Genomic DNA, 23218 nt, shown 5'->3' with positions numbered 1-23218 from the left:
AAATTCTGCTCTCGCTAGGCGAAGTCTATAGCAACCTCTTTACAGTCGTTTGAGTTTTGCTGGGTTTTAGAGTGATGTAACTGGAAGCAGGGAGGCTTTAGCTGACAGATAAAACAAAGTTTGACAGAGCCATCCCAGATTCTGCAGCAGCTTCTCTGATTCACAGGTGAGAAAAACACACAAGAAAAGCTGAATAAAAAAGATGAATGTATCAAGCAATATGAAGCAAGAACTAAGAGAAGCACACATCCGAGGGTTAGACCGCAAACAACAGTCCCATCCCTGCTTTATGATCTCTAATCCAAGATGAGTTAATTCTTCTTCTCCCTCTTCCCAAGCTCATTCAAGAAAATCTGGCACAAGGGATGACTTTGTAGCATCATGCGTAGACACAGCACTGAGAGGGAAGGCAAGGCCCCTGTTCTGACCAGCTTAAATGCTAAACAAATGCACAATACCCACCTTAATCACCTTCATTTTTGCTTTCTTCCTGCCTCCGTCTTCTTTTATTTTTTTTGTTTCTGTCCAATCTATTTCCATGGATTCTGAAAACCTTGGAAAGAGCTTAGGTTTTTAAGCTGTTAAATGTATCAATTAAAGCTGCTCCCAATCCTCTTACCCCGTCCTCCCTTTCTTTCTGTTGAACCCACACCCAGCCCTGCCTGGCTGTTGCCTCTGTTAACTGCGGGCTCTCCAAAGAGGCTTTCCTGGGTTTGTACTGGGCTTAGTGGAGCCCTGGATCATGACCAGAGCTCCAAAGCACTATGGGAATCTCAACTAGGATAGATTTCTTCAATCCAAATTTTGGTGACAAAAAGCACCTGTTTTATAATCATCATGGAATTCTCCTTTTTCATTCTTCACTGCCATAACACTCTCACAGTGCAGATTTATACCTAATCAGTAGTATTCTCTACTCAGGGTTAAACTCTAAGTGGTGCAGAAAGATGAATTCCCTTTGAACCATCTTCCCTTTAGGATGGGGGAACCGTGTCCATGATCTTCAGCAGAGGCTGTGGTCACCAAGGTGGTGGGAAGCAGCTGCAGTTCCCCCCCATCAATATTCAAAATTCAAACACCTGGGGCGACTTTGGCTCGTGAAACCATCGTTAGTAATGATGCATCAAAAAGTTTTTTATGTGTGCATGATAAAAGTAAACAGGACACAGTAATAATCAGGTTTTATTTATAGCGAGGTATAACACCACTGTTGTCAATTTCACAAAGTGACTTTGAAGGAACTTTTTAAAAGGGATACTGAGAACATTTCCCCCCTCCCACTTGCAAACAACCGTAACCATTCTTGATAGCATTTCTAAAATGACAGGTACAGAGAAACAGAGACTGTTATTTTGTGTCAAAATTGCTTTATGGCACCATATTTTTCCCTTGTTTAAGCCAGCACCACTCATTTACAACATTAAACAATGTGATTTATGTACTTTAGCAGAGCTTACTACATTTAAATGTTTTAGGCATTTCATTTTTACAACATACCTTGTTCCAATATAATCAATGTGCTTTTTTCTTGGGCTGTGATAGGAATGCAGTTGTATTTTATAGCAAAATCAATATAAGAATTAATGGGTGACGAACAAAGTAAATTGTAAAAAGTACAGAGGGGTTGTGAGATCTTTTTTGCTGTATCGATTCCATTAGCATTATGTTGCCCAGTTGTGCACAGATTCATATTTGATAAGAAAGCAGCGGACTTCATATTCTGCAGAAGATAAAATGGGCGAAGTTCAACACTGAAATAACTGTGCCAAAGTCACTGAGGTTAAAGCAAGAATGAAGACAAGCCAAGGTGGATGCTGAAACACAATGCACTTTAGAAGCAGCAGCTGTAAACATCGCATGGTCATGAATGATGACACTCCTATTTTTATTAAAGTCTGTGATATTTGAGAGATGACATTCTTGGCTGTTTTATACTGCTTGGTTATATATTTTCTAATTAATTAAAAAAAAAAAAGATAAGACAACGTTACTCCCAAGTTTTCTTGCTAGTAGATGAAAGCAACATTTAAAAAAAAATGCATGCAACCTAGATTTCTTGATAAAGAGATAAAGAGGGAGGAGCTCTAGCAAGCTACAAGCAATGCAATGTAGAAAATGTTTTTTTGTTTCCTTTGCCATCTTTTCTTTTCTGAATTTTACTCTTACTCTTGACAATGATACAAGTGCTAGGATCTAGAAAGGCCCCCCTCAAAATACTTCTAGAGCCTATTTCTCTCCTGGACACTCCTGACCAAATATCAGGAGACAGAAAACGTCATGACATCTTTTATCTGCCTCCATTGTTGTCACCATGACCAGACAGCGAGATGCTTCTTGCCTGGTGCAGGGTCCCAGGCTGAGCCAGCACCCACACACACAGCATCCACTGCTCAAGGGACACCCAGCACGTGATGGGTTCACAGCTCCTGGGCTCCTCTTGGGTCCCCTTCTGGCTTTGCTTTGCTATTAGGAAAAGTGTGACTGGAACAGGCTGCCCAGAGAGGCTGTGGAGTCTCCTTCTCTGGAGACATTCAAACCCACCTGGACGCGATCCTGTGTGATCTGCTCTTGGTGACTCTGCTTTAGCAGGTGAGTTGGACTGGAGGATCTCCAGAGGTCTCTTCTCATTCCAACCATCCTGTGATTCTGTGATTTGGCAGGCACGTTCCTACCACCTCATCCACGGCTTCCTCACCTGCAAAATACAAGCTGGTACCTGTGATACTCATACACTCAGATTTGTGGAAAACTACTAGATTTGGATCAAACGTGTTTGCAGACACCTTTCCAAGTGTCCAGTTAATGCTAACTATTGCTTAGCAGTCTGACTCGTATTTTTGTTTCACAGCCTGTTTCAACAAATTGCAATGATGAACTTCCACACTTAGAAGCATCTATGATCATTCTTATTCTGAATAACAGATTAGATGCATCTGTTCATTTTGCCACGTTACTTTTCAAAGCTATGACCCAATAAAGCAATTACTGCTCAAATCAGGCTCTAGATGTCTTCCACAGCCAACAGTAAAGCATTCAGTGGTGCTGTAGCATCTGTTACTATTCTCATCTTCTTCCTTTCCTTCGGGAACCTCCTTTTCATTTCCATAACCATCAACAGGTTTTAATAGATCCCAGCAAACAGGTTCAAGAATGGTAGTCGTGACATACATTTTTCTGCAAGAATATTATCTTCAAAATGTTCAAAATCATCTTTACATGGAACCCTTTATTCACTCTTTGTTATTTGAAGTCTGAAAGTTTATTGCTCTTCAGGATGTACTTGGAGCAAAAGAATTTAATTATATTCTATTTCAAAACAAATTGTTGATACAGCCTCGAAGTGTCAGTAATTAGATACTTTCACAGGGCACATTCCATTATCACTGTCATACTTAATGACCATTTATTTGAACAGTCCTTCTAGCATGGCAGCTACCTCAGAACCAAATACAATAATGGATGATGCAACTGGTAAGATTCACCCATTGCTCTCATATTTAAAGTAACAAGCTCTAGAGAAGTTTCTACTCAAATGCAGAGATTTAGATGGCAAGGATTAAAACTCTGGCCTTAATGAAATTGGCCTTAATAAACTCTGGCCTTAATAAAATACTCGTTGACTTCCCATGGTTTAAATACAATCAGTTCCTTGAGCATAAAGATGATTAGTGACATAAACAAAGTATTAAATAAACAATTATTATGAGCTCTAACCAGACATAAGGTGCCAAAAGGGCTAATGTAGAAAGACCCTATTTATTCGATCATGAACCCCTTAACCTGGTTAAAAGCACATGCTATGTACACCAAATCTGCACAACAGCACTCAACACAAAGCCTACACACACAACCCCATATTTCTGTGAGTCCTGCCCATTTCCATATGTCTGGAAAAGGGGTTGAGGTCCCCCAGCCATCCCTACCGCAGGAAGACAGGGACTGGGAGCAGATGTCTTCTACCATGTCCACCACATCCTTCCACCAGCTCCAGCCCTGGCAGGGAAAGGGAGCAAACCCTGGGCTGACAGCCCACGTGAGAATCTGCTGGACCCCATTCCCCCTCCTTGCTCCTGAACCTCCCGCCTGCTGCGGTCCTCACATCCCCGGGATTTTAGGTTGTTATGCCATGAATTTCCACAGGTCATTTGTGGAGCAAAGCACAAAAAATTCTGCAGATCTTTCTAATTTAACAGAGGTAGAATTTTTTTAAAAAAAATATTTTTTGTCTTTTTTTTTTCTTTTTCTTCAAGAGAGCAACATATGCAAATAATATAATGAATTTTTTATGATTCCATTAAAATACTGCATAATTATCCATCTATATTTTTGTCATTTTGATTCCTTTTTAAGTTGTTGACAGCTTTAGATACACAGGGTACTGCTTAAACCATGCACCACCAAGCATAGTGATTGCCAATCTCATAGCACAGGATTTTATGATTCAAGTGTTATTCAGTAAGGCATGGACTAAATTTAAGCTTGCTCAGTGACGCTGCCTTGAAGAAGCACCAGCTGAAGTATCCACCAATATGCAGTGACCTCAGCCCCCAGCAGCTGGAGCATTCAAAGGAAAGTGCAAGCATCATTATGAGCTAGATATTAAAGATGGTTTGCTTTCAACACAGCTCACTTCACAAAGTGTTGAGTAAACAGAATTTTCTGTTAAGAAAAAAAAATACTGCTTTATTGGTGGTGTGCTACATCTGGAAATTAGAGGGAGCTCCATAGAAAGCCTTAGTTTCAGTCCACTTACCGTAATGGAGGAGGAGCCAAGGTCTTTATACCACATAGACTGATTGAAGGACTGTGTTACTGTTTATTAACAATGAGGCACCTTTAATGATCATCAAGAAACACAAGCAAGGAAAACACTCTCTATTTTTCAGACATAGCTCTTCAAAATGCATTAGAAGACATTTTTGCCCAACATACCAAGAATTATCCTTTTTATTTAATTAGGCATTAATTTGAGCAAAAGATCATATTTGCTTGTATTTCTGGTCAGCGGAAAATATCCCGCCCGGTTGTAGTGACATGGTGGATACAGGGTCAGCTCCTTAAAAGAGAGGCAACACTACCTTAGCACCGCAACAAGTTCAGAAATGTGCTTGAATTTTCAGTGGCTTTTGGCTTTATTTTGGCTCACTGCATGGTCAAGAACTTCTGCTGCAGCCAGTCCATCTTAGATGCCAAATAATAACTCATGCATTATCAGCAAAAACACATAATAATGAAATTTTTCCTTATTTTACCTGAGCAATATCTTTGCTTCACCAGTGACTGGCGCAGCATTTTCAGAGATTTAACATCTCTGAGCCTTTGTCTTGTGTGTTCCTGCTCTGACAGGGGGATTGGACCAGAGGATCTTTTGAGGTCCCTTCCAATCCCTAATACTCTGTGATTCTGTGAAAATTCAAGTGAGGCTGGTCAAGGGATTCAAAAGTGGCTGGGCACGAGGTGAGGAAGGAAAGTAGAAAGCACAACCTCATTACCCTCATTTCCTTAAAAAATTAGGTCTGCAAGGAAAAAAAAAATACATATATGTATATATAAAATACATAAAGGAACTCTACAATAACAGCTATCTAAATATGCAGGATGTAATCCACAGGCTCCTTTTCCCTTAAGTAAAGAAACTGTCAGATAATGGCCAAATAAATCAGTCAGTGTTATCAGCCACGGCTGCTGCCCATGCCTGTGAAGTGCAATGTAAGCTCGGCTCCAAGACTTATGAAGCACTCCAAAATTCAGATTGTTCTCCACGAGGCATGCTGAGATCTGGATATCATATTTCACTTTTTAATTAAAATATATTTTTCACTCCCCATCTACAGAAGGAAAAACAACATAAAAGTAATTGAGACTTCACGTTTCACATGTCAAATCATGATAGCTTTTCTTATTCACTGGCATGCCAAATAAGTACTTATAACAAGATTCACCATCAAAAGCAAGCACCCTCCTTTCCAAGGATGACGGAATTAGGCTTAGATAAAATAGGAACCAACTCATGCTCAAAATGAATCCTGGTGTCAGGCTGCTGCACCTTTGCAAAGTCCTTCATCTCTCTAAAACCTGCCATACTTCATTATAGTATATGGTGAAATGCACCAGCCTCTCCAGGCATTTCACAAAAATTACCTACTAAAGCAGACAGTATTCAGAAATTAATGTCTTTAGTACCCATGAGCAGGACTGAGTCATATATTGCAGGCTGTAATTTCAAGGTCTCATTCATCCCTCCCTGGTATCAAGTATTTTGCTGTAGCCTTATTGTGCAGAGCTTTTACTTCCATGGGTTTCTCTGCCACTAAGACACTGTTAAAAGCATAAAAAGCAAATAAAGAGAAGAAAAGGAAGTTATTTCCTACATATGGGAGACACTAAGGCTTGGAAGGAATATGAAATCACAGGACGTGTCCTCAGTGATGGAGGGACTGGTCCTGCAGCACAGGAGGGTCGTGGTCCTCAGAAGAATGGACTTCATGAGGACCCAGACAGAAAACAAGGCTTAAAATTCCCTTTTATATACACACATAAATAACATTAAAAATTAAGCTCCAACACACGTTTTTATTCTTACGGGGATTTTTAACAACCTTTCTGTTGCTGGGGAGGTGGGAACTCATCACCCTGGGATGATATTCTCTTTTAAAACACTGCAAAACTTACTGCAATTTAAAATGTACCTACCTCTGCTATGAGGCCTCGCCAACTACAGCAGTAATTTGGTAGTATATGCTCTGCAAGCTTAGAAAATACAGGACTGAATGATGCAGAAATAATGATTAGTGTAGTAAGATTTGGAGGAAACCTGAGATCGTTGTTGAAGAATGCCAAATTTGCCCATTACCTCAGCTTAACGGAACACTTTCAAGTCTAAACAATTAATTTTCTGGAGATTTCCTACAGCTTCCTGAAGATCAGAGCACAAGCACAAACCCCCAACACCAACTCAATTTCCTCTCCATGACAACTTTTCCATTAGTCTAGATAGAGTGGGTACAGAAAATACACCAGTTACATCAATCTATGTACCTTCACAAAACTTTTCGAAAGCAAATAATTGGTCTCAAGGCTGGATAAACAGTAAAGGAATGTTATGGTACTGCATCTAAGACATTAGAAACCTTTTCAATTACTGTCATTTAATTTCATTATTATTTTAATTTGTTAGTTCCACCTCATTTGGGATCCATTCTTTTACTTTTACATTAAATCTGATTAGTTCAGAGCCATGATCTGATCCTGTCTAACGTCCCCAGATAGCTGGGACATCAGACACAAAAGAAAAGTGATTAGAAACCCCACACTTAGCATGCTCTATCTCACATCTACTGAGAGGTGGTTATAGTAAATGCAAAACCAATGTGGCCTGACACTGGGGAAAGTCAGAAGACTAGGAGACATAAAACGCATGAGTTATTTTTTACATTAGGTAGCAAACTGAGTTCTCCTTTAACCACTTAATTACCTTTGGCTGACAGGAAAAAACATTGCTATGAAAATTAGTATTATCTTTATTATGGATGTGTCCCTGAAGATGCTGATGCACTGACTTATATATCCACCTACAGGGCCTGGAAGCAATGAAATAATTCTACCTTGTGAGCAGATGCAAAGGTTTTGTACTATCTCCAAGGATTTATTATGTAGTTTAACGGCCATTACTTAGCATCATCTGCACTCTTTATATATTCTCTATCACCATACCCATTTTCCTCTTTCAGCCTTATTATCTTATGTATATGAACAAAGAATATAAAAGGGTGACGGGTAGTGGAAATATAAACCAGCTCTAACTGGCCACAGGCAAGTCAAGCTCAGCTCCCCTGGGCTCAGAACAGGTTCAACGTAAGGAGTTTTGGATAGATTACACAATTTTAGGGCAGTGCCTGAGGGAAAGACAACCTGATGCTTAAAGCAAAGCAGGACCTGCCTTCCCTTACCTCTTTGGTGGCACTTTCAGACAACTACACACTTTTGCCAGCACCTCAGTTCTCCACCCATTTAACAAGGACAATGTTGCTGCCATTTTGCCAAGACCAAGCTCAGGACCTCTGCCAGCTGTTTGCTCCAGTACTGGGATAAAGAAATGGTCAGAATTATCTCCAGTAACATCTCCTGCCACTGTACGTAAGATAAATCATTAATATTTCAGAGGAGCAGGCTAGGTATTGCAGTGTTGTCAGTTTAATCTACACATACACCAGATTTCCTCTTCCAGTATTTGCTTTTTCAGCATCCCCTCCATCCAAACATTCTGCAGCTAGTTTTAAAAAAAAAATTGTTGCTCCCTCCCTGTTTCAAACTGTATATGTCATTTCTATTGCTTTTAGACATGTTAACAGAAACTTTAAATATTCCAGTAACTTGGTTAATATTTTATTTTTTTTTAATGCACCCTTCTTATATTTATCCATAGATCTTCAGAAAACATATCAGAAATACCTGTTATGAAAATAAGTGACCTTTGCAAACTTTTCCATTCCAAACAGGTTGCAGTGCATTGACAAGAGTAAAAATGACACAAAGGTTTTCAGCTTTGCTGTTGTGGCAGAAGGGGGCGTTCACCACTATGGAGTTCCTGGAAAACGCAAATACAAGATGACCAGTGAAATGTTTGTCTCTTTGGGGCTGTCTGACCCTTTTGTTGCATGCTCCAAAATTTGCCTAGTCTATAATTCATAAAATTCAACAGGAATCATGTAGACATGGTTGTTCCCCTGGTTCTGCCAGGCATCCTTCTCTCCAAAAACTGCAGAAACAGTCATGGCTGAAGTCCAGCCTGTGATGGCAAGTTCTCACACTGTGACCTGGGTCACTGTTGAGCCTATTGCACTAAAATGGAAATAAAAAGGGAAAAAAACAGAGATTAATCTGAAATGAAAGCATAACTAAATGGTGTGTGAAAACTAAATGGCCATAGCACAGCTTAGTGCCCAGCCCAGATCTGGGTATTATCAGCACTTAGGATACAACAAGCCATTGACTCATCACTGGCGTGACAGTTAACTGCTCTGCTGACAAGCATAAATCTATTCCACCACTATTTTGTATTATTAATTAGGAGAGAGGGGAGCTGCATTTGTAGCACATACAAGTGGCTCATCTACTGCCTAATGTGAAAGGTTTTATTTGGCTTGAAAAATCACCTGTTTAAATTGTACATCAAGGTCATAACACATGGGTAGTTTCATTCACCGTGGCATTTTGATGGTGGCTGTGCGAGTTGTGAGCTTATATGCCATATCATTATTTCCCACACATCAACCAAAGAAGCAAATAAACTTTTGATTCATAATGGGAACACAATGGAAGCAAGCTGAAAGCCTGCCCTGAACAGCTCTAATTAAAGGTGTTAGGAGTTAAGGTACAAGCTTGCAGAGGGATAACAAAATAAATCTACTCAGTCTCTACAGAAATATTTATCACTATCCCCCAATATTGCTACCTGTGTATGTATTTGATCAATATTCAGTATTGCCTCCACTTTACTTGAAGTCTGTGCAATATGCTAAATTAGCTTTTTCTATTACCGTATCAAAGGTATGTTTGAAATTGAACATCGCAGTAATTTAGCTGAAATTACAGGCAGACCAGGCCTGTCTTGATCAGTTTGAAAAACCCTCTACATTAATCATATTAAAGACATTGCAGATGAACAAATCAGCAATGCAGACAGAAAACTGGCTGCCTTGGAGAAAGTCCTCACATGGCACTGACTCTGGAGACACAGCGATATCTATCTGCTGCTGCAGATGGCTGTGGGCAATGCCAGCATCTTGCCCACCATGCCTGTCACCTTCCCTGGTCTCCAAAACCATCACCAACAACATTCATCATCACCAAAGCATCACTGAGACACTGAGCTGGTTGCAACTGGACCCACACTGAAGTTTTTGGCCTGGTTGGAAACTACCATGACTTCCCCCAGATCATGCAGCAATACATTTTGCACATATCTGCCATCAGTAAAAATGTATGGCATCGTGCAGATTGCTTAAGACATGCAGCGGAACTGGCCAGCTCAGCCCCCAATGCTGGTACCCCCAACAACATGGACATGGGTGGCTGGAAGAGCTGGCAGCAGGAGCTTCCACGCATCCATCTGAAATTTGGCAGCACCTTAAAAGGCTGAGGCAGATATACGCATCGTGATTCCCAACCCCAACAGGTGTTTGGCACCTTGTTCTGCTCTTTGCTAAGTATGGGAGCTCTTGTCTTTGTCTTCTCCAGCTCTTCCACCCTTTACTGCCCACCAGCCCCTCCTTGTTGGCCTCAGACATTTATTGTTCAGTAGCAATTTCTCTTTTTCTTTCATTGACTTCCTTTTGCTCAGGATCTTTCTTTCTGATTTTGACAATCTTTAAATTACACCCTTAAAATAAACCTCACAATCAGCAATATATAAATTATAATTTCCTTCTCCACATGCTTCAACTATTATCTTAATCAAGCAATCATGTCACTTCACATATAGCCCCTCATTATCCAAGTCGTGCCCTGTTTGTATTATATCATCCTTATCTGATGGCACACCAAACCATCTGGCAAATCCTCAAAGCTAATGTGATCCTAAGTCCTAAAATATTTTCCACTTCTTTGTCTATGTAGAGCAATGGCCATTAGATGATTTCCAGCTGATAAGATACCTTTCTTCTCACTTCCACCATATTATCTGACTTTTTAAACAAGACCTAAAAGAAGCAAAGTATCACTGCTAAATACTGAGTGACATATGGTACCATTTTATCTTTCAAAGGAAAGTCTCTAGAATAAAAAGGTCTTTTTTGGGGAACACTTGCACAATTGAAGATGGAAACTTTTGTATTGTTGTTGGAGACTTTTTAAGAAGTGTGAATTCTCCATGGGATAGCCATGCATTTGCCCAGGACATGGTGCTTCAGCTTTAGAAATATCCTCAGCAGCAGGCACAGAACACCTGCCTGATGCAATGCAGACTCCTGCTTCTGCAAACAGATCTGACCACTCAGCCAGCGGCGAAGCTGATGACACTTTTCCACACAACCACTGCCCAGAAGAACATTTCTAACGTGGAAACGACCCATTTGTATGCTGGGAGCCAGCCCGCCCGCTCGCCCAGCAGCCAGCCTCCCTCCATGTATTATTAATGAGCAACATCGGTCTCCAGGTTTCAGTCAGCTAATTTGTTCCCACAATCATGATTCCAAATATCACATGAATAATTCAGCAAGTTATTTTAACTGTAGTTAGATAAGCCCGTTAGCCATCATAAATTTAAATAAATTATTATTTTCTTACACGTGAAGGTGCAGAGGCAGAGCACCTTGTCAGGTGAGATATACCTCTCTACATTTTAGGTAACACATACGGTACCTGATGACTCAGGTCTGCATGGAAGTGTGTGCTAAAGAGCCCTTCTCTGGTCTGCGGTGGGGAAAGGGGGAGCCAGCCCCAGCCACCAGCCCTGCTGCCGTGCCAGGGGCCATCTGCAACACCACAAGCACCTCAGACCTGTGCAGCTGTGAGATTTCAGTGTCGCAAATGTCCCGAGCTGAATGACGAACATACCCGAAAGATGAAGTGGCTTGGCCTGGTCCTGTCCTTCAGGAACTATTGGGTTTTGCTCAGACACCTTATTTCCTTTACAGAAGCCAAACACCTTCTTCTATCACTTGCTACATTTCCCTGAAAGAGCAATTTTGCAGTAACGCAAGACTTCAGGTGTATATCCTCCCTCAGGCTTCTCATTGCTGGATCCCACTCGGTGCTTGGAATTTCTTCCTTCTCCCACATCTTTGAGAAACAAAAAGATGCACTGTGGATAGCGCCCCAGGCCTATGAAAGGACAGGGTTGGCCAGGTGGTTTCTGTTACTGTCACTGCTTGCTTTGATCACAGGGGTTCATCTTGCTCTCAGGAAGAGGAATAGCTCTATGTGACCCCAAATTTCTTCATTCCTATGAGGCTCAGCCTCCCCCAGCAGAGACCAATAGAAGAAGATGAGCTACTGCACAAAAAAAAAAGCACAAACGACCCACACGAAGCAGCTGTTACAATTACTGATTTTCATAAAAGTAACCTCAGTGGTAAGCGACACTCTGCAGATGTAAATCATTTCTGGCTTTCAACACACCGCGTGAGGAACACCCTTGTGCTGACACAGAGAGTCATGTGTGGGGACGTCACAGCAAGCTAGCAACAGATTTTTCCTAAAAAAGCCACAAAGCTGTTGTCTTTATCACAGCAGGGTGACAATAAACAACTGTAAATAATATATAGGAAATCTAATTTTAGGAGGTAGAGAAAAGAAATTACAATACCAGTCTTGGTTTAAATTGCTGGTAAGAGGTTTCTTCCAAGGATTGCAGCTGAAGGTGCAGACATTTAACTGAACATTGACAAATAGACTGAGGTTTATAATTGACAACAGGAGAAAACACTGTAAAGAACATAAAACCTTGGATTTTCTAGGTCTAAGACATTTGCAGACTATTAGGGATTAGGATCAGATATTGAGAGGCAGAAGTAGATTATCTCAAGTCTGCTTATGATGGGGCTCTTACAGCATCTGCTATCCACCACCATATGAAACACAGGTATGACTCAACAAGGGCTGGAGTCACTCAAGCAATTTTTAGTGTATTTGCCTCTGCACAGATGCCACTAGCTATGGGTGGAAGATGTGTAGCTCCTTAATATCACAGATTTTAAATTAAAGTGGTACGAGTACAAAATGAGCTTACTTTCAAATATTGTTTGGGAATCAAGAAGAATAAAAGATATTTTCAGTCTAGTTGTCCAATTTCTTTTTAAAAAAAAGCAAAAAAGTATATGAAATCTCTGTGAAAGGGAGCCAGCCTGTGAGATGGGATTATTCTGATTTCTGAAGCAAACACATAATGTCAACTGCCTCATATCTGTGGGCTACACAGACAGTTTCAATAACCTGAAAAATTATGGACTCTTTCCCTTCACATTCATTGCTACATATAATATGTGGCAGATTTGCACTCATATCAATCATGGCAGTAATTTTCTTTAGCATATCTTTTCAAGAGAACAGTGTAGGGGTCTGCTTCCTCAGCAGGGGCCATCGCTAATGTCAACAGGGTGCCCTGCCTGGAGCTCCAAGCGCTGAAGCCGGGCAGTTGGCTCCCGGTGACGGGTGATCTCAGTCAGCTTCAAATGGAAATGAGAACCAATGCCACACTTAACCTAGCTGGAAAAAAGACATTTATACCTCTGTAAAAATAGGGCATAACTGAGTCACAGCCATCTTACAGACAGAGGGGCACATGGACACGTACGGGTGCTTTCTAAATTACTTCCTGGGTGCTCTCATTTTCCCAGCCCATTATCTCTTTCTTCTTTGAATGCCTTTTTCTTGCCATTGTTTCTTGTCACCTTGCAGCTCCTGTCTTTGCCAATCTCTTCTCACTCAGGTCTGTCCTGCCTTAAATTCTCCTGCTTGCTATTCTGCCCTTTCTCATCTGCAACTTTCTGTCTCCAGATACTTCAGTTCCCTCCATCTGTATCAGGAGAGCTGAGAAGTGGGACATCATTTTTGACCTTGTCCTTCATTTCAGTGCCCATTTTATCCTTCCAGTATACCTGCCTCTACTCACAACTGTGTTTGATATCACTGAGCTCCCTCATCTTCACCCCCCTTAGAATCATGGAGTAGTTTGGGTTGGAAGGGACCTTCAAAGCTCATCCAGCACCACCCCTGCCATGAGCAGGGACATCTTCACCAGCTCAGGTTGCTCAGAGCCCCGTCCAGCCTGGCCTGGGATGTCTCCAGGGATGGGGCATCCACCACCTCTCTGGGCAACCTGTACTTTATCACCTTCATTGTAAAAAATTTCTTCTTCATGTCTAGCCAAAATCTCCCCTCTTTTAGTTTAAAACCATCAGCCCTTGTCCTTTCACAATAGGCACAGGATCCAAAGTTTTCCTTCCATTCCCACAGTGCTGAATGCAGAGCACCCAAAGGTGCAAGAGTTCTGTTAGCAAACCCCATAGCACCCTAGGGATAGCAAGGGGGGTGAGAAGTCCAAGATGGGATGCCCGTGTCCTTGCACAGTGACCAGTAGGTGGAAGCAGGAGCTGATGTTTTACACCCCAGGAGCTGAGATTTTACCCCCACCCTGCCAAGGGCTCACTGCACGGAGCATGTCCCTTGGACCTGAAATGAATCTCAGACTCTGCCGGACTATTGCAAGGCTCAGTTAATAAATATTAGTGAAACGCAGAGATCCTTGGATGAAAACTGTAGTGGAGGTGTAGACTGCCATGTTTCATTAATTTCTTATTATCTTATAAGGGCTTCACTGAAGCCTAGAGGACTGCATGAATAGTGCATGAATCTGAAGAGTTTGCTGTCAGACTCACCTTCAACTCAAAAATGTGGCTTGTGGGAATCCAGACCTGAAGGACTCCTGAGCTGAGGATGGACAACATGCCCAGGAGCTGACCCCAACTGTTGGGAGAGGGCTGGGTTCTCACACCCTTTTGGAGTTCAGCACAATGTAAATAAATCACATTTAATTAAGAGGAAAACCCTTCCTGAAGGTGGAATGAGCATGCTGGAGCAATGCAGGAAAGTGATGGACTGTGCAGGTAAACCAGGAATGGTCACGCACAAGGTAGGATGTGGCAAGAGAGAAAGGACACTGCTTTTTAGAGGATACTCCAGAAGGCAGCAAAGCAGCCATTGTCCACACCTCCAGCACCTGTAAAAAATTTCTTCTGTCTTCTCACTGGAAAGAAAGGCTCCCGGCTACCGAAAGGAAAGCATGAGGGTTGGGGTTTTCCTCTTCTAGAAAACTTGCTCTGCCTGCAGATGGGATGGGATCTGGTAGGAAACACAACACTGGCACAATTGGTGATGTGTCACTCTCTTTCTGAGCAGTTAAGTGATTTCTGTTACGGCTTTATAGGGGCTTTCCAATTACTCCTCTAATTAGTGCATGGTAACTCTAATTTGTTTGTAAGCACTTCACCCTTTACTGTGATATTTTAAAGGAAAATTCTTTCTCTTCTGTTTAGCTCAACAGTTTGAAAGTTCACACGGCTGAAACATGGCAGCAGAGCTAGTAGCAACGAGGTTCTGAAAATAACATTTAAAATCATGATCGGCATTTATTTTGTGAGGATTTTAGTATGGTGCCAGCTAATTTGTTAAGAAACCATCCCCAATGGCACTCACCAGCCTGGCTCCAGTGCCAGCAGAGCCCTCAAGTCCACCCCAGTGACTTTACATCGACTTTGGCACACGTTGGACGAACTTGGCACGGTTTGCTTTCCCAGCCGACATTGAAATAACTTTGCAGCAAGCAACCCACAGACACCCTGTGCTCCATTTACCTCCCCCGAAACAGAAAGACTGTGCAAAGCACTTTTCTCCATCCAAACATATCACAGAGATGCAGTAAGCATCTTTGCTTCCTAATTGAAATCATACATCACTTACTTAAGTGATACTAAATCAGACGCAAACACCACTGGCAATTCAGGCATTAATGAACAGTTCCCCGCTCCAGAGACAACAGGTCCTCTGCCAGCATAAACCTCAGGGCTTCACACAAAGCCAGTCTGGCCCTGCCACCCTGTCCCACATCGCCACCACTCTGCACATTGGTCCACAGACACGTCTTTGCTTTGGTTGTCATATGCATTTTAACTTTCATGGCTTTGCACAACAGGGGGGGTTGCATTTTGCAGAGATGGCACGCACATGGGAGAACAGCCAGCACCAATCCATGTTCTCCCCAACCACATTTTGCCCCACATCTCCACCTTGGCTGGTGGTGGGCACTGGGAGGTGGCTGCAGCTGAGCTGTGCCTCTGTGGGAGCAGAGCAATGGGACAACGGAACATCTCTGCTCGCTCTTCCCCAGGGCTGAGGATCGAGGCTCTTGGGGAAGTTGTTTAGTGCTAGTTAGGTTATGGCTGGACTTGATCTTGAGGGTCTCTTCCAACCAAAATGATGCTATGATTGCCAGCCGTCCTCCCGGCAGCCCCAGGGCAGAGCAGGCCAAGGCTGCCCTGATTGGTTCTGTCATAGGGGCAAACCACAGCCCACCCCAGAACCTCTCGCACAGGGGACAGAGCTGTCCCAGCTCCCTGTCCCACACAAACCCCAGCCCCACAAGTCACATCACCACTAAGGCACCTGTGACTCGCAGGAGCTATTTGAGATATTTTTGTAATATCTGTGCCAGTGATCTAACCCACAGCACTTAGAAACGACAACTGACTTTGCTTCATTGTTTCGGGTTTTTTTAAATGAGACTTCACAATGTATTTTTAAGTCCACTTGTGGCAAAAATACTCTTTAGTGGGAGTCAGAAATAAGCTCTAACTCAGTTTTTAATGTGCTGCTTTCATTTATCTCCTGGATCCCTCCTGTAATGATTCTTCCTCACTGCTGTTTTTGACAGATACAAGTTCCTACTCCACACAAAAACTCTGTAGCTTTAAACTTGAAGAAAACACCATCTCAGCCCCATAAGAAGCTTTTGCATTGCTTTCTCCATTAAACTTCTCATACTCCAGCAAAAAAGGGAGCCCTGCACATGGTTATGAATGTAGTTGAGTTAACATCCAGCAAGTAATTAATTTAATAAACTTTTCTGCTTCAAAGAAGCTTAATCCCCTGCCCAGCCAACTCGGACCTCGGCTGACATTGCTGGAAGAGCTGCCAGTGGCAAATGGAGAGTTAACATCACTGAGCTCTCTCCTCTCTCTCCCTATTAATATCTGCTAATAAAGATGCCTATTTAGTTTACCTGTCTTGTGTGGCTCTCGTCTGCTCAAGCCCCATGTCAATAATAATAATAGTTATTACTCATACTCTCTGTCAATTAACTAATTTACAAGACTATTCAAATGGCCTTACAAGCTGAAACGTAATTTGCTCATTACTGAACCCACTTGACTGTCCTGCCCCTATGCCAGAGGAAAACCCACTGCCTAACTTCATCCCTGCTTCAGAAACAAGGTGGTTTTTTCCCTTTTATTTTCATTTCCCATTCAGCTATTAGAAGAAACCCATTCATCAAAGCTATACGTTTTAGCTCTGAAAACCTTCAGCATTTCAAAGCTTTTGACTGAAATATAACATATTAATGGAAGCCATGATTGCATAGCCCTCTGCTGACCTTCCATAGGCTGAAATTGCTTATTTTGCTAAATTTATTTGCCACCCATTTATCAATCTAAATCTAAGGTGGTTTTAAAGGTCATAAACCAAACAGCCACTGATATATGATTAAAGAATATGGAAATAAATTACAAACTCATAATGTTATCCCTTCCTGTGACTTTGTGGCAGAAGCTTGGATGAAGTATGTGAACTTGTTTAACATCTTACGTATTTGGGGATTCATCTGCCTCCAGAGGGCTGCTCAAGCTCCGTTAATTCACAATGTGCAGCTTTGTGCCTCCTGAAAGGAGGATTATAGGAGGCAAACTCTGGGTCACAGGCAGACTAAGAAAAGGCTTTAGCTTTCCTTAAAGGGAAAACTCTCTCCTTGGTGACCAGCCTGCATTTATTAATGGGGGTTAACATTGTGCTAAGAAGCTGCTTTCCACGGAATAAGCAGTGTAGTTGTTACCGTGCGCAGCTCCCAGACTGCCTCCAAAATAATTAACGGAGCATTAAACTGCCTTAACACTGTAGGATTAGCACCGAACCAGCTGAAGGTTATAGGAAAACCAAGAAAATCTTTTAATTTTCTGTCCGGAGGACAAAAGTAAAGGTGAATCTTAATACAAAGCTTCATGGCATGTAGAGCAGATTTGGTTATGGTAAAATATCTGGGTTTGGAAACAATTCAGCAGTGAATGGCAGGGAGGAGGAGTTTGTGCGCATCTGAAATAACATATTTCAGAAGCATCACCAAACCACCTTGCACTAGCTGCCCGAGGAGTATCGGAGCTCAGACAGTGCTAATCTGGGAGCAATTAGATAAAAGCACAACAGCAGTGGCCACGCTCTTCTCTCCAGCTGCCGTCCAGCTGTTGTCCACCGGGTGCTACGGAACCCGAGGGGCAGCACAGGGATCTGTGCCCAGGTCCTGCCCTGCCATGGGATGGGATTTCTTCAGACCAAGGAGGTCTCCAGGCTCATGCACAGATAAAGGCGACATCTCCCTCTCCAAGATGTACTAAAAGTAACTGGCAAATGATGATGGCTGTAAAAACAAGCTGCCTGCTCAGAATTAGGCATTAATTCCTACATGTCATTGAAATAATTTTGACTTTATTACCAGAAGCTTCAGCAAAATGACTGTGCAGTCACTGGTGAATTTTAATTCTTGATGAACCTGTAATTGCTTTGCCCAGCAGACTCTGGTAAGCACATACGTGGATGTCTGCTTCCCTGCAAAAATCAAACACCAGCTCCAGAAATGTGATGCCATTTTTGCACAATATCAATCGATTTCCCAGGGAACATTTTCCCATGTAAGAAAAAATAATATATATATATGTTTTTAAGCAGATCTACAAAGAAAAATCTCCAGATATCTCCGGCAGGAGTTTTGCAGGTAGCGCTAGCAAATGATGCAGCCTGAGGTGCAAAATCTGCGCCACATCATTTCTGAGCTGTGATCACTTCTAGCTGTTGGTTTTGGTGCCTTTTTTCTCTCTAGTCTAAATTGATTAATGAATTATTAATAATAGAGAGACATGCATAGCAGATAGACACTGTTTTACAAAGACCTCTTTAGAGGCAACAGGATGAAGATAAAAATAAGCAAGGCAGTAAAAAGGCAAGATGAAAGCAACCAGCAGCCTTGAGAGTGTCTTACAAGTAACAATAAACTCAACAGATGAACAGGAGGGCAACAAGATACTGGCCGACACAGCCTCTGCGAGGGTACTGCATAGATGGATTGTTGAAAATACACTTGTGCCCAATACACTATTGCATTCAGAAGTATAACCATGCGCGTCAGAGCAGTAATATTAAACATGTGCACACAGCCAATCTTTCAGATTGCTTTGTCTCTGGATTTACTCCAAGGTGAAGAATCTAAAGATAAAATAGAGAGTGTGAAAGATGTCTTGGAGCAATTAAGAAAAACAACAGGGCTTTTGACTCTGTTAAAAAAAATCCATCTTTTCTCTTCCTTTTCATCTAAACAAGCCATCCTTCAAGAGCTGGTGTGGCTCCTGCTTGCCTTCAAAAGCCCGAGTTTGGGCTCACGTGCAGCATCCCTGCCAGGTGATCCATCTCCTCTGCCAACTCCCTGGTGCCCAGCAAAGAGTTGAGGTAACACTTCAGCCTTTCCCATAGTCTAAAGCTCTGAAAAGGATTTTCTGTACTGTTTGTCTGATGTCATGAAATTTGTAGGAATATCATCGCTTCAGAGCCTCTACTGTTGGAACATCGGTTTAAAATATGTTAACAGGTTCAAAAGTTACAAGAAGAAAGGATACAGCCTCGCGCAAGCATGCACGCTGACAAAAGTGTCATTTTCCTAGGAAACCAAGCTAAAAAAATGAATTGGTCCATGATGTGACCTGTATCACTTCAGTCGACATTTAGCCAGTTTTTTAATTCTGCACTTCCCAGAGCCAAACTATACACAGGCTATTTGGGCTTAAGAAATTGGAAAGGGATCAGACGTCAGGCAACTGGCTGTCCTGACACAGATCCAGAGGGATGCTCGGTGGATGAGACCCAACATTCATGAGATATTTCAGCAATTTCCCCAAGTCCAACTAGTAACTGATGTGTAATGCATTGAGAAAGGCTGCAGTTAAAGTGTGTTTTCCTATTAACACTCTTATTACCTGCAGAGTTTGACATGTTGTCAGCTTAAAATGAATTGTAAAAAAAAGATATTTTAAATAAGGGTCAAGAGAATAAATGAATAGGCATAAAAAGCATTTTACAGCTATCCGTAATAGAGTCACAGCAATAAAAAATGAGTGAGTTAGAAAGAATACACAGCCATTCTAAATTATATGATCACAAAATTATGCCTTGATTGACTCTTTGCCTTAATGCTTGCATTGGCTGGCACAGCTGGATCACAGAATTTCCTTTGAATATATTAACATTCATTAAAAAATGATCAGTTTTGAAGTTATGAAATGCCTCTCTAATTTACCACAGTGCAATTTACTGCAGGAGACCCAACCACTTTTCCAGACAGACATCCTGGGAGTTCATTCTGGGATGTCATTTCTTTCAAGAAAATTATTTGTTTGAGTTTTAGAATGATGCTGCTGGGGGGTGGCTGGGGGAGATGGTGGAGGTTAGGCAGAAGATCATAGCAGCTGTAATGACTGCACTGTTTCTTAACCACAGCTCTATAACTAAAAAAAAAACCCAAATTATTCCAGTGTGAAAGTTGCCTACAAGAAATCTGAGAGCAACAGTTTTAAGTCAATTTTGAGATGTTATACACAAGCAGTCAGATATTAGGGGCTAATCCTGACCTCACAGACATTCATGGGGGAGACATCCAAAATAAGGACAATTTATTTCTTCTAAGCAGCTGTAATGCTCATGAGCTGAACTGGGCTCACCTGTGGAGCACGTCATGCCTCCGAGTCCAGTCCAGCTTCTCCAAAATAAAATTAAAAACCCATAAGTCTCCACCTACCAGCCACCTGCACCCTCTCCTATTGCAAGAGGATGAAGAGCCGAACTCCCATCCAAGATGTCATTAGATGAATGATGCATCTCACTAACTATCCCATAACAGTCCAGGAACGATGGTTCCTATCTCCTGTGATACCAATGGGCATAAAATGAGCATCACCACTGCGAGAAGATGGGAGACCCAGCTCTCCCCTCCACCACATGCACTTGGGGCAAGAGCTTCCCTCCAGCACCAGACGAAACCCTGGTTTGAAGAAGCTGCACCCAAAGCTCAGCCCAAGCCAGGATTGTCCACCGGCACTGCCTAACCCAACTCTTCTCAGCCCAAAGCCTGTGCAGAGATGGGCAGATGGTCTGCAGAGAAACAGCCCTCAAAATATGCGTTTGAGGCTCAGCTATAGGAATTATGGCTGTAGGTCAAGATCCACACGGTACATGTTTCTTTTGATCTGTGCAAGACTGGAATTACAGGAATTTGTGAGGCTGCTGACTAAAGCAGCAGGCAGGGTGTTTATTCGATAACGTGCCTTCTTTCAACTGAAATAATCCCCATATCAATTAAACATAGATCTTCAGAAAAGTTTCCAAAACAAAAGATCTTCTACCTCACTGCTGAGATTGTTCAGGCTGCCAGGACTTTGATTGCCAAGATCTCGGTAGGAATTGAAAAAAATCAATTATTGACACTGCGATCTGGTACTTGCAACAAAGCTGTTCGCCTTGCTGGAGATCTGGCAGCAAGGGGAAGCGCTCAAAGGCTCTGCAAAACATTTGGATGGGGAGCTCTGGTCACAGCACCCCATTCCAGCAGCTGCTCCCCAGCCAAGACAGCACAGGAGGGACAGGGCAGGGATCAGGGAGACTCTCCAACCCATATGCTTTCGGTTTAATAACAGTGAGCAACTTGCAACACATTTGGCTCCTGTTCGTATCTATCCCAGTTGTCTCATTAAGCATTTTGTGTAAGTTTGGAGACTCAGCTTTAGTGTATGTTGCTACTAATTACCTTATCCTCAGCTGTGCAACAACGAACCTCCCCAAAACATAGGTTTTCATTAGCACCAGACAGGGATTAACTAATTAGTCAAAAAATAAGAATGTTAAATAGATAATTAAAACAAAAAAAAGATATGTCCAAGAAAGACAGCCTTTTTCTTAGCTAAGCTCCAGCTTTTGGCTTGGTTACTCCCCACTCACACATTTTCTTTTCCTCTGCCATGTCTGAGATGTAGCAGATCATTAAAACTGGACATGCATTCAGTTAAGTAACAAGACACTATTTATTCTTATCCTCAGGGCTCAAAAGAAAAAGTTTCCTACTTCACTTACCTATTAACAAAAGACCAACCTGAAATACCAACGAGTTGCCAAGTGCTTGCGCAGATGTAATTCCATTTCTGTAGTCTTTGGTTTAACCAACAAACTCATAGTGTGCAAACTGGACGTAAAGCAAAGGAGGGAGAACAGAGTCCTTTACCTGGGAGGAACCCGTACGTTGCCTCATACTTTGCCTAACAGTAAATCCACAAGTCAGTACCTCAGAAAGTGAGGTGAGATGAGAAGCAGAAAACAAAGATTTCTCTTTTTTTAAGTGCAGAAAGTCGGAAAGAAAGTAAAGGAAAAGCAGCAGAAATGTTTAAACTGTCTCTGAAGCTATCATGCTATAATACCAGCTTAAGAACTTTTTACGGGTGTAATAGCATCAGCACAGCTGGAATTTCTATGGCAACACTCGGTACATGCAGTCTGGCAGAGCAAGGTTGTGAAAACATCTGATAAAAACATTGTTGGTACCAGCAAGGCAAAAACTTCTATTAGATGCTGGCATCTAACAAAGCCTTTCCTGGAGCAGAGCTACAGATGGAGGCATTAGAAACAGCAGCAACCATCTCCACTGCCTGCAGCCACATGACTTTCCCTTCAAACAAGCCTGGAAGTTAAATGCACTCTCTTTCCAATGAACTTGGGCTGCAACAATGGAATGTTATGACTTATTTTTACAAAGCATTGATATAAAGATCTCTGCAATTGCAAGCAGGAACAGAATGAAGGAGACGATGAGACTGGCCGTGGCCATTTCCTCCACACAAATCATGGAGTGGTCCAGACAGGCTCGTGCCATGGAGGAGGCAGCAAGCCTGTGTGGTAAGGCACGAGGACATCCCTCGAAACATGGGAGTCAAAGGAGCAATTAAAAGCTAGGAGAAAGGAGAGAATTATCGAGCTGGATCACTAATAAGCATCAGTGAATCTGTAACTGCCTGACTGCAAAGCCCGAAATCTGTGAGCGACCGTTCTCAGACTCTGAGAGCATTGGGGATTAGGCACAGCCTCTTCATGCATTCACTCGCATTGCTGAGCCGTGAATCTGATTTCACAGAATGCACTAACTCCTTGAAAGGGACTTTCATATTTTCTTTACACCAGCTTCTGTGCTGATCCATTTGTAACAGGTCTCAATTTTTTTTTCCCAGATTCATGAGATTCAGAAATCAGAGCTTGGGAAATATGCTAACCAGATTCAAATGGACCAAGGAATGTCTTTCCAGATAACAGATTAATATATTTTTCTATCATTGAAATTACCAGCACACATCCATGAGATACCAGC

General features: G+C 42.1%; 1 long non-coding RNA gene across 3 annotated transcripts in view; it reads right to left on the bottom strand.

The window, feature by feature from the left end:
- Positions 1–1164: 1164 nt before the first annotated feature.
- The window catches only part of LOC135575417 (uncharacterized), a 32291-nt gene continuing 10237 nt past the window's right edge, over positions 1165–23218 (bottom strand). Inside the window, exons 2-4 of one of the 3 annotated variants that reach the window (XR_010466152.1) lie at positions 8452–8587; positions 2542–2695; positions 1165–2463 (exon numbers count right to left, since the gene is read on the bottom strand). This is a non-coding gene — a long non-coding RNA (uncharacterized LOC135575417). Of the gene's footprint in view, positions 2464–2541; positions 2696–8451; positions 8589–23218 lie in introns of those variants that run through there. The other 2 variants (XR_010466151.1, XR_010466150.1) reach the window with 2 other exon arrangements.

The sequence above is a fragment of the Columba livia genome, chromosome 14 (genome assembly GCF_036013475.1).
Source record: "Columba livia isolate bColLiv1 breed racing homer chromosome 14, bColLiv1.pat.W.v2, whole genome shotgun sequence".
Taxonomy (NCBI): domain Eukaryota; kingdom Metazoa; phylum Chordata; class Aves; order Columbiformes; family Columbidae; genus Columba; species Columba livia.
The sequence above is the reverse complement of the archived record's forward strand: the minus strand, read 5'-3'. Positions and strand labels throughout refer to the sequence as shown.